Below are 15,374 nucleotides of genomic sequence, written 5' to 3' on the forward strand. Positions count from 1 at the left end.
GGCACTTTTTTCTGATGATTCTGCTCTTCTCTCTTGAAGATAGGTGCGGAGGGAACTGTGCTGAAACAAGGTAGTTTGCTATATCAGCAAACCATGGAGAGAGTACTGAAATAGCAAACAGATGTTCATCGGGCATCTGGTCATCCACTGTTCCATCCTCATCTGCAGACAAATCCAATCTAGATAAAAAGTCAACAACAACATTTTCTCTACCTGGTTTGTCAACAATGGTCAAATCAAACTGCTGCAATAAAAGTAACCATCTAATAATACGAGCATTCACATCTGGTTTATTCATTAAATATCTAATGGCAGCATGGTCTGTATGTACAAATGTTTGATAGCCAGTGATATAGTATCGGAACTTGTTCAGTGCATGGACCACAGCCAAGAATTCTTTCTCGGTTACAGTGTAATTCAGCTCAGCTTTGGACAAGTTTTTGCTAACAAAGTAAATGGCATATGGAAGTTTTTGCTCAACTTGTCCTAAAGCTGCACCTATGGCTTTGTTCGAGGCATCAGTGTGGATGTGGAAAGGTAGGGCCCAGTTTGGACCTCTCAGGATTGGGGCTGACACCAACTTGTCCTTCAATTCATTCAAAGCCCTCTGACAATCGTCAGTCCATTTAAACTCCGCATCTTTTGCCAACAGGCCAAACAATGGCGAGGCTAGCTTGCTGAAGTCTTTAATGAATCCCCGGTAATATCCTGCTAATCCCAATAAACTCCGAACATCCCTTACCTTTTGAGGAGGTGGAACCTTCTTGATGAGAGCAATTTTGTTAGGATCCACCTGTAACCCTTGGCAAGAAATGGTATGGCCTAGCACGGTGCCTTCAGTCATTAGGAATTCACATTTTTCAGGACTAAGGGACAGGTTCATCTCAATGCATTTGGTTAGGACTTTTCCCAGATTGGACAATGCTTCTTGGAAATTGGCCCCATAGGGAGTGAAGTCATCCATATAGATTTCCACTGCATCATGGACCAGCTCCGAGAAGATGCTCAAGACAGCTCTCTGGAAGGTAGCAGGAGCATTGCATAGCCCAAAGGGAAGGACTCGGTAGGCAAAGGTGCCCCAAGGACAAGTGAAGGTGGTCTTATCTTGGTCTTCCGGGCTGATTTGGATCTGGTTGTACCCCCTAAACCCATCCAGGAAAGAGAAGAACTTCTTTCCTGCCAGTCCATCCAACACCTGATCTATGAAAGGTAGAGGGAAATGGTCTTTCTTGGTAGCTTTGTTCAGTTCTCGGTAGTCCACACAGATTCTCCACTTCCCATTCTTCTTGGGAACCAACACGAGAGGGGACACCCATTCACTATCTGAGATGGGGTAAATGAATCCGGCATCCAACAGTTTTTGCAGTTCTTCCTTGACAATGTCCTTAAGGGCTGGATTCATTCTCCTCTGGGGTTGCCTGACCGGTTTACAACCCTCTTTGATGTATATGTGATGGGTACAGACCGAGGGATGGACTCCTTTCATCTCCTTATAGCTCCAAGCAAAAGCATCTAGGTGGCTGGCCAACAGGCTACACAGCTCCTTTTCCTGGGAAGGAGATAGGGAGGAGCTGATCTTTAACGTTCTCTCAGGGCCGAACTCCACATTCTTGACTCTGGGAGTGACAGGGTTGGTTGTACAAAGATCCACTAAGGTGCTAGCTTGGGCATCCTCCACCAATTTCTCTAAGGATAGTGCACTGGAAGGTGGATTCTGGATCAAGGTCTCGATCAAGTCATCCTCGGTTGGGGGGTCTCTTCTAGTGGTATCTAGGGTGCACAGAGGTGCTGAGTACACCTCGTCTTCCTCTCCTTCCTCCAACCAGAGTGGTAAGTCATGCTCTAAGGAGGGTTGGGCAGGAGGGTATAGGACTAGCTGCTTGGACATAGGACCATTTTTTATGGTCATATTTCCTGCACGACAACTTATGTAAGCATCTGCAGTGGCTAACCAAGGCCTTCCCAAAATGAGAGGATATCCAGTAAGCTTTGCCTTGGGTTGCAGAACCAAGAAATCTGCAGGGTATTCCCAAGAGTCGATAGAGACCAAGACATCCTCCACAATCCCTTCGGGAGTCACAGTGGAGCGATCTGCTAATTGCAGTACTGTCGAGGTCTTCCTCAAGGAACCCTGAAGATTGAGTTTGAGCATGGTATCCCTGGTCATCACATTAATGGCAACCCCCAGATCAATCAAGGTGTGTGGTATGATGGTGCCATTGATGTGGACATCTACTACAGGACTTCCAGGATCTAGGTACTTTGGGCAGATGACTTGTCCTAACATAAGGTCAGACAATTGTCCTATGACATTGATGGTTGAAGCATCTTTCTTCCGCCTGCCTGGGTGTTTGAAACACTTTTCCTTTACCAGTTTGTTGTATATTGGCACATCCTTGATGGCTTGGAGAAGTGGTATTTTTACACACAACTGCTTGAGCTCACCTAGAAGCTCATCCTCCTCTGGGTTGGGTTGTGTGGTGGCTGTTAGTCTCTCAGGAAAGGGTGGAATAGCCTTTGGTTCACCTTCCTGTTTATCTTCCTCATCCTCTGGGGGAGGAGGTTGGCGATTTGGAAGAGTCTTGCCAGATCGAAGATTGATCTCCTGGATCTCCACAGCATAAGTAGGGCATGATGTTTCCCCAATGTATACCTGCTGGGCCTGTCTATTGTAGGGGTTTGGGTTCGGTTGAGCAAGCATTTGAGGTTGCCTTGGAGGAGCAGGAGGTAATGGCTGAGGTTGAACTGGTGGTGGAGGCAAAATGGCGGGAGGAGTATTGTACTGGGGCCTCCACCCCGACTGAGGTGCATTCCACTGAGGCTATGGCTGGGCATGTGAATGATATGAATGAGAAGTAGGTTGAGTAGGGTACTGAGGTGGATAAGACCATGGAGGAGGCATGGACCAGGAAGGATGAGCAGGGGGACCCCAGGAAGGCATAGGAGTCGATTGGTTGGGGCTGTAATAAGCTTGAGGTGCCCCTTGCATTCCCTGTTGATAAGGTCTAGATCCTTGTGGCCTCCTTTGGTTGATGAAATAGAGAGGTTCAGTGGGGGCTTCTGTCCCTTGGTACATGGCTTTAAACCCAGGTAAGGTTGGACACTGATTTGTGGGATGGTCCTCCTCACAAACGAAACATACTTCAACCGAATGCAATGGGCATTCGTTCTTAGGGTGTCTCCTTGTGCACCTAGGGCAGAAGACAGCCAAGGCTCTCTCAGCTTCTTCTTTCTTCTGTTGGATCCTGAATGTGTCCAGCTGCATGGCAATGGTCTGTCTCACCTCACTCTTAAGATCTTCTAATTGATTTGCAAGCTCATGTTTGGAGAAAGGGACACTAGTTGAGAGGTGGTTTCCTCTACCTCGTTTCCGTGCTGCCCTGGAGTGGTTTCTAAACACAGTCTTGATGTCCTCATAAGGCAGTTGGTAAATGTCCCCCCAGCTAACATGTGAAGGGTATCTAAGAGGTCTTCAGGGACTCCTCGGAGAAGGACCAACTTGAGGGATTCAGGGTCAAGTGTGCACCTGGCCCGCTTATAGCTAAGTTGGAACCTCTCCTCATAATCCTCTAAGGACTCATCATTTCCCATGGTCATCCGAAAGATTTCTCCCTTGGTTTCCTTAGACCTACAGTAATCCCTGTACTTGGTATTGAAAGCTTGCTGCATCTGAGCCCAAGTAGTGATACTATTCCCAAGTAAGCCCATGAACCAGCGTAATGCTGCATCCTTAAGAGTTGAAGGGAAGAGTTTCAGCTTTTGCTCATCTTCAGTATAGTCATAGGTTCTACAAAGGACAACAAACTCAAACAGGAAGGTATCAGGATCTTCAGTAGTCAGTCCATGGAAGTGAGGTAAAGCAGAGGGGCTAATGTTCTTCATTTTCATCTCTCCATTGGTCTCTCGGATGGGGAAGGCACCTTCTATTCTCTCATCTTCTCTTCTATTGTCAGCCATAACTTCAGATGGGATGGTTTCTAACTCTTCTTCTTCTATAGGATCTTCGTATATCTTAGGATGTTCACCTATAGGTTCTTCTGGGTCACTGTCACCAAAGAAGAGAGAAGGGTGACTCAGTGATGTGGTGGGGGTGTTGGGTAGGAATTTGCCTGATTTATCTCGGTTTCTACGAGGCATGAAATGGAAAAGACTTTCTTTTTTTCTTTGATTGCTTTTGCTTTTTTCTTTGATACCTGCAAAACTGAAACAGATTGATCTACAACTAACTATTTTACTGAAATGAAGATGCAGAATTAAACTGAAAGCAGGAAAGAACTAATCTACTTTGCTCAAATGAAATTGCAGGAATGGAAATGCTAGTCTACGCTTGCAGAATTGAAACACGAATCTACGCTTGCAGAAATGAAATGCTAATCTATGAAAGCAGGAAATGCTAGTCTATGAAAGCAGGAAATGCTAATCTATGAAAGCAGGAAATGTCTATGCTACTTTTGCAGAATGGAAATGAAATAAACTACTGAGCAGAAGGCAAGAGTAAGAAAATAGAAGAAAAGCGACAATTACTAATACTCTGACGCTTCCCCGGCAACGGCGCCAAAAAGGATGGTGGGCTCCAGTATTGTAGCAATAATGCTACAACTCCTGGGGCTTCCTATCTCTAATTTTATCAACCCGGTAGTTCGTACAAACTTGGAAGCGACGGTGCTGTATGCACAAGTACTAGCTCTTGTCGCAGCTGTCACTTGGTCAGCTGGCACAAGTCCGCTAGGGCTCAAGCCAACTTCTATATGCTCTCAGAAGAAGCTTTCTAAATGATGGACGAAGGCTATCTCAAAGGAAATTAATCTACTTTGCAAAAATGAACTGAAAGCCAATCAAAACATGGAAACCCTAGTAAACCCTAATCTGACTAGTTTAACCTCTATGATGCAATAGTGAGAGTGCAGATGTCTAAAAATGATGCCATTACTTCTAGTGATGTGAAATGCATGAACTCAAACCACTTCCATTGAAAAGAACATTGTTTTTGTATTTTTGCTTAAGAGGATGGAGTGATTATGATTTTGTTTCTTATTAGGGTTTGGTTGTGCAGAGGTGGTTCGAAGGAAAGAAAGCTTGGGAAAGGTCAGGAGGGCTAGGAGAGGTCCCAGGGGATCCCTAGCATCAGTCCACAGAAGTCCACAACGCTCAGGTGCTCGGCAACTGAGTTTGCAGGCTTCTACAGGATGTCTGCAGGGGATCCTACAGGAAACTCAGGAATTCTACAGGAAGTCTGCTAACTTCTACAGGATGTTCTACCGTGGGAGTTTTGGGTGATGGTGAAGTGATGGAGCGGTATGGGTGGATAGGTAAGATGGAGATGGAGCTTATGATGGCTCAGGGGCAGAGAAATAAGATGGAGAAAGAGTGCATGAAGTTGGTTGGTGGATAGAAGGATGGAAGCAATGAAAGGTCAAGAAAATGGAGCTACGTGGGCAATGGAAGAGTTGGAAGGTAAACGAGCTGAACAGAGGTCGAGTAGGTGGCTTTAGGCGTGGTTAAGAAGAAGAATAAGGAAATGGAATGATACTAAGCAGTGTAAATAAAACAAATTGCTTATGTCTTGCACCAAAAACGAGAATCCATTAACCTGTGCTACCTGTGCTATTAAACCAATGAAAAGCAATGTAAATCGTGAAGGGAAGTCGTGCATGGAGTTGGAATGAAGGAGTATGGCTCAAGATCAGAGTGCATGGATGGATCTATAATTAAAATGACTGTGTTGCAGCTTGCATGAAAGTAAAAGACTGCGTTTTTTTGGTGGTTGGTACAGACTGCACCCCAATCTCTAAACAGAGATGGCAGTGAAGGCACTATCAACCTTTTCTTGGAGCTCCAATGAATTACAATCCTCCTATTCTAATCTAAGCAACTGAAAGCGATTTAACCATAAGCTAATCCTACTCAATCTCATTAAAGAAATCAAATCAGCAGACTGTGTTCTTGAAATACATGTCAAAACAAAGAAACAAAGTGCTGAAAAGAAAGGCAAATAACACTACAAAGAAGAGGAGGTGTATTGCTCTCAGGTTGGGCCCTAACCTGAGAGCTATAGCTCCCTTAAAAGCTCAGAATTAGATCCAAATCTGCTTGCCTTTATTCATAATCAAGAGTCTAATGTCATGCCAAAACTGGCTTACGAAAACAAACACCGAGCTGTAGCTCGTGCTCAGAAATTACAATAGTAGTTCAAAAGTTCAAAAAGCCCCTATCAAATGCTACGGCCTTCATATTTATACACAATGAAGATCAAGCTGGCTTCCTCCATTCGTGGAGCTTGGCTGTCCAACTGAAAGTCAAACTGTTGATCCTGTAGAATCTGTTGGCTGCCTTTAAGCTCGGTGGGGAGAGCTGTTGGAGCTCGGAGTTAAGGTGAAAATCACGAGGAAGGTCATCAAGACTGTGGACAACCTCCCTATGAACCCGCAATGTCACCTTTACTGTCTCCTTGTCTCCATTTGCGTGGTCTTTTGCTCTCTTTAATGCCAAAAACCTGAAATCATCATGTATTAGCCACATAGATATAATGCCTGGCCTTCTTCCTACAAATAACACGAATATACTAAGAAATGAATGCATAAGTGATAAAATATGAATGGTTGAGCAAGGTAAGTAGGCCAAATGAGCCCAAATTGTACCAAAAATTGGGGCTCATCAGCGTGCCTGAAACCAACTGAGTTAAAGTCATGTAACTACGCAGAAACTCAGGTTGAACATTGGTCAGAATGCTTCAGTGTAAGGGAAACCTTTGGGAGGGAAAGGATATTCCTACTCCTCGATTGTGCGTGGAGGGGAAACCTCCGAGTGACTCTGAGAGGAGACTGGGATTTCGCCTTCTGATTCCATGGGTGAAAACAAATGATGATGGACGACGAAGATGTTTGAGGGGATATTTCCAAAGGAATACCCAACTGATCGTACGAACTGTACGGATTATGAGGTGATATCACATCAGGATCGAACAAAGGATTCGAAGGATAAACAACCAGTCCAAGCTGACCTTTAAAATTCGGTGGAGTCTTGGGAGTCTGGATAGGATTATCCAGAGATTCCAGGCCAACGTTAGAAAGTGACCCAGTATCTGAAGGTGGGGGATAAGATGACAAAGGTTTAATACTCATAACAATTCCAAGTTCAACACTTTGGTCCTCTAGTGATTGCGGCAATTCAGGAAAAGGCTCCTCAGACAATCTTTCAGACAGAGGAGAGGAAGAGGAACTAGGCGAACCAGTTGGTTCAGCCACGATGATTTTGTCTCAAATAACCAAAAGAGAGATTGATTTCAAGGCTTTAAAATGTATTTAAAGGTATACTCACGATGTGGTCTAGAAAAAGACTAATAGGGATGTTATATGATTGTGGGCAACAATTTTTTAAGATGCAAAAACAAACTGGTGCTCTTTCATGTTTTAAGAGTCGAGAAAGAAGCAAAGGTGACTCTATCACTTTCGGTTTGAAACGAGCTCGAAAGGACAAGCGCTCAGGTGATATTTTATATTTAGGGAGTCAAAAAGATCAAAATGACTACTCAGGATGATCTAGGCAAAAAGGATTACCAGGTAATCGTGAATTGCAGAATACCTCCTGGCGAACCGAGAAGTACGGGCAGGCAATCTCCCCGAATGTTGTGTTCGGTGTATCACGTTTACAAGGCGGAAAACTCAGCTTCCTATGGATAAAGGATTGCAACCTAGTGGGGTCTCCCTTTATATATGCGACGGTACGGGGAGCACAAGTTCGTACTAGCGTTGTCTAGTGCCGAAGCAAACGACAGTTGCTAGGTTTAAAGACGTTGGAACATGTCTCTAGCCTAGACCTTCTAAATGTGATCATTAGGTTTCAAATGTGCCTTAGGTTAATTGAATACATTTTAGAGTTTATCTTGAAATTATGTCTCGGTTTTCAGGCCTTATTGATGTGACTTGAAAAAAACCTATATGCAGCTAAATGAGACAAGACCCTTTCAATTTGATGAATTGTTTACACTAATGAGAGTAGAAAACACACTCAAATGCAACAAAACAAGCAATCAAAAGCAAAATGACCTTTTCACTATTTCGCTTTTGAAAACAAAACGATGAAAAACTCTTTCCAATTCCTATCTTTCCTATCAAACACACTTCAAGTAGTCCTTTCACTAGTAAAGAGAATTCATTTCTTTTCCAATGCAAATGACAATGCAACTCTAGTCTTCAATGATGCTAACTAATGTAACATATTGATTCAACAAACTAGAATTATGTATTTTTCAGTGAAATGACATAATGAATCAATCACAAACACTTCACACTTCAATGAAACAGTTCCAATACAATCGATCATAAGCAAATGTAAAGCACAAAATAGAATTCCTTTTAAACTAATGAAGCAAATACTCAACCAAAAATAAGATGAGCAATATGATCTATGCTCGAAAAGAGATGCGCAAACAACAAATGAAACTTTTCAAACTTGTTAAATGGAAATCAAAGCAACAAAAGGACTAATCAAATGAAATGCAAGGAGCAACTTTGGCTATCGACTTGACTTGCTGAGCACACAAACAGGTGAATGGATGACGACCTAGATACCCTAGGGTTATAATCCACCCAAGAACTCAAGAAACCAAGTGAAGAAAATGTAAATCAAACAAGCCTATAAACCAAGCTAAATGAGCTTTCTAGGCAGGGAGAACACAGTCAAAACAAGCTGAGAGACAGAAATCAGAAGGGTAAGTCACACTGACAATGATCTAGGGGAAACCCTAATCTTCACCTACAGGAATCGACGTGACTGCCTAGCTGACAACAAGCACCAGAAGGGGATTAACGTTACTGTTTTTGAGAAACTCGCATTAATCGACGCATCTGTCAGAAAAATAAACACGCTGATCGAGGATTCAAGGAAAAACATAAAATTTTCAAAGGCTAAAACCAGACTTGCCACTGTAAATTTCAGGCTCAGAGTAGTAAACCAGGCAAAGCATAGAACACTAAAGGGAAATGGTGATACTAGAAAAGTTCACACAAAACCATAAAATTACAATCAATCAAACAGAAGGATTGGCTCCCTAGTATGGTCACCAATTTGTGGTGCAGGTAAATTCTCAGTGCAGACACAAACAATTCCTCTAGCCCGAGAGAGCGGGTCTAGCCACAAACAAACAATCTATGGAAAATCTCCTTAAGCTAGAATCAATTAAGAGGGCCTACCTCTTAGAACATTATTCCGCTTGGTGATGATCCTGCTTCCTTACTCTAGCTATCTTTCGTTTCCTTCCTTCAAATACCTGAAACAAGCAAACAAACAACAACAACAAACATGATAGCATATAATATTGTATTCAACCTACTTAACAGGTCAAGGAACATTAAGCCATAAAGATGTAAAATAACACTTCATGTAGGAAATCAATCAATAGTTGTATTCATATAAATTAGAAAGGGATTACAACCAATGCCTTGACATTATTGGTCTTCTCTGAGGTATCTGGGTTCCCACACTTCTACTAGCATCTCATGGATAGCCCCAACAATAGAAGTTTTAAGGCTTCTTTCCTCTAGTCTCAAACCAAACCAAAACACACTATTCTCCCTCAAACATACACTAGAAATATACAAGCTATAAATGTCTTGCTGATCAATAGTTGTATTCATATAAATCAAAAAGAGATTACAACCAATGCCTTGACATTGTTGGTCTCCTCCGTCGTATTCGAGTTCCCACTTCTGCTAGCATCTCATGGATAGCCCCAACAATAGAAGTTTTAAGGCATCTTCCATCTAGTCTCAAACCAAACCAAAACACACTATTCTCCCTCAAACATACACTAGAAAGCTACAAGTTATAGATGTCTTGCTGATCATTCACACTCACTCCAAAACTAGTTTAGCTTGGGAAAAGAGAGGTTTATATAGCTTGGATGGATGGGAGATGGTTCCTCTCATCATGGGACAAGGTCTTATCTCTTGAGTTTGTTCCATCCTAATAGGGGAAAGGAGCCCAAACTGACTTCCTCGGCTCCATCCAGCCCAACCATCTACTAGACTTCCATTACAAATCTTCTAGAGCTGGAAGCTTCGACTCCATATTTAAAAAACTTGCCAAAAGAGGATCGACGCGACTGGAAAAGGGCTCAATCGCTCCATACGGTGCTAGGGCTAGTTTTAATCTCTGCAAATCGGTGCGAGGAGGAAATTGGTCAATAGCGTTGGTCTTGTAAACTGGGATAAAAGGAAGATTCTTGGGAAATGATGCAAAGGGGAATTATTCTGCTCATGAAGAGGGACATACTGGGAGTTTCTTCATGATGGGAAAGCATGTAGGGTTCACTGTAGAGGTCCTCTAAGATCGTAGATGGAGAGTACAGGGACAGTGACAAAATGTTGTGTAATAATCTCCAAAAGGAAAAACTCAAAATCCCTCTTAGGTAAAAGATTTGGAAATGGCCAACCACTTGGCAGATTTAGATAAGATGACATACTCCTTCAATATCTATCACTACAAGGCTCCAAGGCCTAAGAGTAGTGGAAAAACCATTATCATTGCCATGCCTTAAAACCCAACATCCCTCTAATTGGTACATAAACACAAAAGTCCCTCTAAAATGAGAAAGAGGAGACATGAATCGGGTTTGATCATATTAAGGAATGGCCTTGATTATGTTGTATTTAGTGTATGTATAGAAGTAATTAATGGCCATAAATCCTCCAAAAATCGACAATTTAGTGATTGGTTGGACTAAAATAAAGGGAAGATGTAGAGGAAAAAGGTGGAACTAGAGATATATGACATCCATACTTTTGACAGGGGAAGCATCTCCACCATTATAATGTTTTAAGTTGATATGTGGCTTCCTTTGTCAAATGTAGGTAGGCATAGGTGTGATATGGAGTGATAAATGCACAAAAGGAAAAGATAAGAAATAGATCAACTGTAGACTTGCCCACTCCAAAAACAAGCATATGTTTATATATTTTCTTAGAAATAATATATTTTTATTTATTTATTAAAAATAAAATATTTCTTCTTAATTGCCATTAAAACAAAGGTCAAGAGCTTGTCAATGGAAATAATTTGTGTATTTAGCCTTTATTTTTTTCTTTAAATTAGTCATGAAGACATAATGCACTAGTGATGTAAACAAAAATGTAAACTACTAACAAAACTAGAGAGTTGTTGTTGGAGTACAAGAGAGACTATAATATGACTAGTGACAAGTGAAAAAGGAAAACAAAGCTTAAAAACTTGTGAAACTAGCCTATTTCATCCTCATAGTTAGTAAAGGTGGAATTAACCTAAAAACCAAAATGAATGTTTGAACACCTCTTTTCACCTGTGTAAATGCATTATTTGCCATACTTCATGTGTATATACATCTTTTGATGTAACACGAAGATTCTTATGCTTGGATTAGCTCAAAATTTTGTTGGTTTTGTGAATAATTAACCATACTTTTGATGTCATTCATAATATTATCATTGCCTATCATATAAACAAATAGAGCAAGGGGGATATGTTGTTCAGTAGAAGTTGAAATCTTATGCCATGTTTTTTATTCCTATAGTGTAGATTTATATTATCGGGATTTACTCAAACATGTAACATTGTAGGTTGATAAAGGTTTCTGTATGTTATTTTACTTACTCCATGTCTAACTTTGGCGTTATGGCACCACTTTTAGTTATGTTAAAGAGTAAATTTGTAGGCAATGTTACCCTTGTTATGTCATGTCCTAATTGAAGGATAGCATTTGAATCACACGTTTTTTCATGTTGAATTTTACACAATGTATGGAATAAGGTTATTACGTGTGCATATGGTTTGCTTTTGTAAGTGTTGTTAGATTGTGTTAGGACATCTAACTTGGTTATGTGATGATATTTTTGTGAGTTGCAAGTCCTAGAATAATTTGAGTTTAATCAAGTATCGCATCCACTACAAGGAAAATGCCTTATAGCGAAGGTTATAACGGAGGTTTTTAGTGTTATAAAATTTGAAACAATTGTCAAAAAAAAACTTCGCTACAACATCTATTTGTGGTAACAAATGTTTTAGAGGAGTTGATAATGAAACTTCATCACAACCAAAAAAATCTGGGTGACCGGATGTTTTAGCGAATGTTTTCTTAGTGGTGCACTTACTAGACAAATCACACCAACGCACTACCAATATAAAATCACTTGTGATGTAAATTTAAATAAAAGCACAGGGACTAGAAACAAACATTTGGAGCACTGGACCGGTAACTTTATAAAAGCATTGACGCTTTAATAATAAAAAAATGCATCGACTTGTACAATCTATGATACCATGCACTGGGGCATTGAATGCAAACAACATTGGTGTTTGAAAAGTATACCACCTTGGTGCTTATGTCTTGTAAAAACACCCTAGGCAATACTTTTCAAGAAGGGCACTAAGGGAGGCAAAAAAATCTTGGAGCCCCGATAGTTTTATCTTTTCCAACGCAACGAGTCGTTATGTGTAATAATGCACCAATGCTAATGAGTTGTATAAATGCATCAGTGCACTACCAATATAAAAGAACTAATTTAAATAATAGAACTGGGGTTGGAAATAGTGTTTTGGAGCATAGGGGCATTGGTTTTATGAAAGCACTGATGCTTTAATAATAACAATGCAATGGGTCATGCAATCTATGATACCATGCTCCAGGGCATTAAATACAAACAACACCGATGCTTGAAATGTATAACACCCTGGTGCTTATGTGTTTGGAAAAGCCCTAATGTTGTACTTTTCACAAAAAACATCGGTGTAGGCAAAAAATATTGCAGTATCGTTACTTTTATGTAATCAACGCACTGGTGCGCTAAAGGCGAATCACACCAGTGCATGCAATATATACCTTCTTGGTGCATATTGATTTTAGACATGCATCGGGCTTTTGCATGTATGAACACACAGGGATACCATTTATTATTATTATAAATATCAATGTTGAAAACCTCATATTCGGAGTGGTGCGCATTAATATACGATGTCTCGGTTTCCATTTTATCTTTTTTAGAAACATCGACCTGTGATAGTGCAATTATTATGATTTTTTAAATTCTTTATTCATAATAAAATCAACATATATCTTATAATAATATTCATATAAATTAAATTTTGATTAGTGCATTTGTATATGATGTTTGGATTAATTTGTTATATCATCAAATTTCACATCTCTTCATTATAATATTTAATCATCCATATATTTAATCAATGGTGTAACATTTCACAATGACATTAGACAACACAATATAATAAATTAAAATATAAGAGACTCTTTGTCATACAAAATGGGATAGTTATTAGTAACCCTTTGTCTTTCTTTTGGGATATTATGTCCATTACATTAAACAAAATGTATGATTTTCATAGACAATAATTTCAAAAAATATAACAACTTGCATTGATATCCAAATAGATCCTCATTCTTCGTTGAAAATGTTGTTAGCGTTCAAGCTACTTCCATAACTTGGGTTATTTGGACAAATGTTTTGTTGATTGCCTTGATTGTTTTCATCTTCTTCAAGTTCCATCTAAAACATAAAAATAAAGTGTAATGAGTGTATCTACATTGGTAAGAATAATGAAAATTGAAATAAATAATATACATCAATGTAAATCGAAAAACAATGTACCATAGCAAGAATTGAGTCTTGAGCTATACACATTCTTTCAAAACCATATCTCATGCCTTCTTTCAACAACTCTTTTGTTGGCACAGTTCCATATTTTCTTTCATGTGAGTTATATACCCCATAATAAATCATAGATTTAATAAAAAGGTTTTTTGTTATTTTAATTATAAACTCAGAGAAATAAAACAATATAGATACTTACAAATTCCACAATTAATTTTTTACATGCCAACATATACTCACAACCCATATTTAACATGTTTGGTAAATTAATTGTTCTTAATTTCCTTTATAATTGTCAACAAGGATTCATATACTTGTGAAATGCATGTGCACTATATATGCTAGAATTCCTCTTGTGAACTAATTGATTCTAGAAATGAAACTAGTTCTAAGTATGGACACAAATTGGAGAGTAATTATGCACCTGTTATTTCATTCTAAAGTTATATTAAATCCTAATTAACTAAATTGAAAACTTCTTCCTTATAGAAATTGAAAATCTATCTTAAATTGTAGAATTCAAAACTTTCTTCTATGAAGGTAAAACGTTGAAAGACCAAAGTACATGAAAGAGAAAATCTAACTCTATTTTGCAAAATTCAAAGCATTCTACTCTATTTTTTAGAAGGAAACTCTTATGCTAAATTGCAACAAAGAAATTTTAGATTATATGCATGAAAGAGAAATTTCCATAAAAAAATATACTTATAGAAAACGAAATGAAAACCTTTAGAACTTGAGAGTGATTACTTGTGTGCGTATTTATCCTCTAAAGAGTGTTTATTTAACAGTTAAGAAATCAATTTAAACTATGAAATGATCATGTGTTGGGAAGAATATGCATTTAATAACTTAGATCTTTTTAATGCTTTTATGTTATGAGTACTCTACAACCAAATGAAAAAAATCAGAAATGTATCTATAAAACAAACACTTAAAAGAAATGATAATACAAAAAACAAAACAAAAACTATGAATAAGACCTCACAGCTTGCAAGGGGCCCTCCCGGAGTGCAAGTTTGATTAGTAATTAAAATTTCTTTAAGCGCACATTTTGAAACAACAATGATTTGTATTATAAAACATAGTATCAGTCTTCTCCATAAAAGCACTATAAACTTAGTAACAATAACCTTATGTTTCTTGTTTTGCTTACAACATTTATACAAATTATAAAACGACTTTGAAAGAGTTTTAAGCCAATATGCTATGAATTATTTCGACATCTACGAGACCGATTTATCTTAGAGTTCAATCTCTTTATGACTTGCTATTGAAAAAGCAAGTCATAGGAGATTTTATCTCGATCTACAATCTTGACAGCTGATCCAATCTTTAGTCTCGCTCGCTTGATGTTTGTTATTTTTCCGCTACCTATGTTTGATTGCTACACGCAGTTCCTAGGTTTGACTTTGCCTTTGACTTCAAGATTTCTTTAACCCACGTAGCTTGCCAAGTGATGCCAGTAGGTGGTTGTCCATCTAGAATCCATTTGTCACCTTTTGGTAGTATTTTTCCCTTTACTGGAGTGTTGCAACATGTCTAACAATGGATTATGTTGTGGAAACAAATATCAGTTGCAGAATGTTTGTAATTTCGTAGTTGTAATAATATTTTCATCATAATTCATTAAGAAGCAGAGATTCTAATTATGGATGATGAATACCTTTTAAGAGTTGACCTTGACCTTAAACATGTTGTGTTTGCTACAAAATGGTGATAAGAAGGTGAAAGAAG

The sequence above is a fragment of the Pinus tabuliformis genome, chromosome 2_1, assembly GCF_031772625.1.
Source record: "Pinus tabuliformis cultivar Carrire ecotype Pingquan chromosome 2_1, CPIR1, whole genome shotgun sequence".
Lineage (NCBI taxonomy): Eukaryota > Viridiplantae > Streptophyta > Pinopsida > Pinales > Pinaceae > Pinus > Pinus tabuliformis.